This window comes from Arachis ipaensis, chromosome B01 (assembly GCF_000816755.2).
Source record: "Arachis ipaensis cultivar K30076 chromosome B01, Araip1.1, whole genome shotgun sequence".
Taxonomy (NCBI): domain Eukaryota; kingdom Viridiplantae; phylum Streptophyta; class Magnoliopsida; order Fabales; family Fabaceae; genus Arachis; species Arachis ipaensis.
The window spans coordinates 17,640,639-17,644,422 of NC_029785.2; positions in this window are offsets into that span (position 1 = coordinate 17,640,639).

Genomic DNA, 3,784 nt, shown 5'->3' on the forward strand with positions numbered 1-3,784 from the left:
AAAATACTAAAAAAGAGTACTATCGCACGTTAATAAATAAGTAACTATTTTTAAAGTCTCCTAATTGAACATGTTACTAGAATTTTTTTTGTGGAATATATGAGATGAAATAATTTACTTTGACAACAAAATCACTATCCATTACGCAGAGTATCTTACTCTAAATTATTGGTTTAAATATTATTAATAACATGCGTATTTAATAAATTATACGTATCGATACGTAAAAAATTATAGACAAATAACATATAGTGATGAAGAATTTATTTTCCACCTCAACATCAGATTTTTTGAAAATAAAATAAATATCAACTCACTAATTTCACTAAAATGTCGTTATAATTTAATAAAAATGAAAAATAGTTTTTATTTAATTTTGTTTAAAAATCTAAAATGATGTAAATCAAACTGATGCGCAACTTCCTTCAACTGCCTTCAAAATCTTGTTGATTATAACGTGCCTTTTATCATGGTGCAATCAAAGTTAATCTGGCCTCTGGCACTAAATCTACCGCAAACTCACTTTCTCTAAGACAGAAATTCTGGTACGCTATCAGAAACTATCCCGGAAGTTCTCTCGTATAGGGACTTGGTCTTCACTTCACTCGCCTCTTAAACATCCAGCAATTAAAAGTTGAGTCCGTCTTATTTCTCATCCTTGTGGCTCACTGTCATTGGGTCCTGAACAATAAGTTTGCGTAGCTCTCAACACTCCTGATTCCTCAGATATAATCCAACCTCCTTCTACTGTGGCACCTTCATCCTAAACCTTCAAGAGCTTAACCGCTCATATAAGTTAACTAAGTATCGCTCCGTTTCAACAACTAATAGTGTTTGACTAATCATTGACTTGGACTTTATTATTATTGAAACTTGTCATGCGGCACGAACGAATATTACACATTCATGGTATGCGACGAAGTTAGAAATTCAACTGCAGCTTCATAATTACCTCGGGTCTGAAAATCCGATTCGGGTGCATCCCGGCCAATCTTGTGTGGACAAATTCTAGATGCATGCCCTGACTTTTTGCACTTCTAACACGCATAATCGTAAACTGCATGGTCTGTTTGGATGGCACTTGTTGCATCTTGGGCACCTTAAGTCATCCGGTTGGGTACTAGTTTGCCCTTCTGAATTCGGATCCGGACGGTTGTCGTTCCTTCAGACATTGTTCCTTTTCACACCAAACAAGTGATATCAAATTGATCAGACTCAATATCGCGAGTCTAGTGTTTGAAAGTTCCAAATACATGCCCATGAGCATTCAGTCCACGTTTATCAGTCAGATATCCTAATTAGCATGTATAGACACTCAGAGTAAGCCCAGAAGCATAGTCTGTGTTTGGATTGTTGTTTGTCAAACTGGAGTGCGAATAAAAGTGATTCTTTCATGTTGATCTCGAGTAGAAGTCACTATATGATAACATGCTTTGTGTTTGGCAACTCCATACCAATATTTATTTTGATAAAGTAAATATTGTTTCTTCTAACATTAGTTAAACTCGCTGTTAGACAGATAATTACTAAAGAGGACATGACATTATATTATAATATTATTCTTTTATACATCAATTTTTAATCTATTTTTTAATAAACTTTTATCTTGGTAATATGGTGTACCAAAACACCATCGTTCAGTATTAGTTAGTGTGAAGAGAAATCAATAACAACTTTTGTTATTCGATATATAATTTATTCTATTGAAAAATATATTCTTAAAACCTAAACTTGTAAATATATTTTCTTCTAATTTCTCATATCATTTTATTTGACAATATTTACCATTAAAAAATAACAAATGACCACACTATCTTGCAAAATATATGATGTACAAAGTAATTTATTATCGTCAAATTAATTCTGGTTAGTGAAATAAAATTTAAAATATTTTTTTATTTTCTTACTCAAATTTAAATTTAATTTTAAAATTGATTAACAATTCATGTAATTAACTTAATTAATAACCTTTAATTCGAATTCCTCAAGCACTAATTCGAATCAACTAGATTCGAACTAGCTATGCATAATTCGAATCAGGTTGATTCGAACTTCCCCATGCATGATTTGAATCAGTCTTATTCGAACTACTAAGACTGCAAACTCCCTCACTAATTCGAAGAGGTTTGATTCGAATTACTAAACTTTTTAGTTCGAATGGGGTTGATTCGAATTATATAAACACATGCTTTTGGTTGATCCATGTTTCATTTTTTCGTTTGGCGTAATCATCTAAAATATCATACAAGCTGGTTTAGTACTGCCATTTACCCTAAATCTAACTTACTGAATTTGAATTAGGGTAATAAGTAGTAAATCACCACTATAGGATATGAATTACATGACATGGTGATTCGAAAGTAATTTAAATTCAAAGAATTCGAATTATGTCATCCCCTACTAAATCGAAATTATAAATTTTGATTTATATGGTCCATGCTAAATCGAAGCAATAAGGTTCGATTTATACTCACGTAGTAGCAATCCATCTCATTGTAAATTGAATCTCCTTCATTTGATTTAGTAGCATAGATAGCATCCAAGTAATTCAAATCGATTTACTATGAAAACACATAATTTGTAACACCCTAACTACCAAAGCTCACGCTTCCGGCTGCGTAACTATGGTAGCTCGGACATTACGACGACACTTATACTATTTAATACTAAAATATGAGCCTGTTTAAAACTTTAAACCGTGATACCGCAGCTGAGTCGAAGAAGTATGAGGTTTATAGAAAAGAATATCTCAGACCCAAGACAAAGCTCACAGAACTCAAGAGCATAATTAAAAATACTTCCAAATACTCTGTTCATTAAAAGAGTCGAAAACTTGCGGAAAATCACTTCGCAGTCTAAAGGAAAAGTTAAGCAACAACCATTCCTCAAAAGAGTAACAAAAGCATAACCGTGGCTTTGCCTTAATGCAAATTCATGTTGAAGTATATTATATAGAGTTCTAAAAACAAGATGCACACAACTTTGGCTAAGAGCTAAAATATTTCCTCAAATATTTTAGAAAGATAATTAGATGCACAACTTAACCAAAAACAGTTCATAAAAACTCGAAAGTAATCAAATGCTTGTTCAAAAATCCTCAAAGTTCATATTCAAACAAGCGTGTATAACATTCATAGCAAGTACGAAAGAGGAAGTTAAACTCTTTTTAGAAAAGAAACTCAGAAGTAAAAATTTGCTTACAATTTGGTAAAGGAAATAAGTGATGTGTCACAAACGAACCGATTTCCACTAAACAAGGAAGCTCTCCAAAGCCTCATTTAAAATAGCGCATGCCGATTTTTAAATTAACTTCATCAAAATTGAACAATGGTTTTCAATCTCAATCAAGCAACAGAAAGTAAATTCCGTTTAATATTTCTTCAAAGAGAATTCAAAACTTCTTTAAAAAGTTTAGAACAAGACTCCAAAACTGTTCTTGAAATCACCATCTCAGAAGAACATTCAAGAAGTTTAAGATGTACAAAAAAGGAGTCAAGCCATACTAGAAAAGATCTTAAACCAAAGTAGTCCAAACAAGATTCACTAGGCATGAAACATCAAACAAGTTTTAAATTGATCCAAAAGAAAAAGTCATAGGAAAAGACAACTCAATCATTTGTGATTTCTCAATGATAAATCTTTGACTAAAAACTCTTGTAAAGACAATGAGAGGATAAACGGTGCATGAAATTGAAACAAATCAAGCTGACTCACATAAGAGTGAGATTCACACAAGAGGAAAAACCAAGATCAATGGCAATATCCACAAGATGTAAAAGATCAG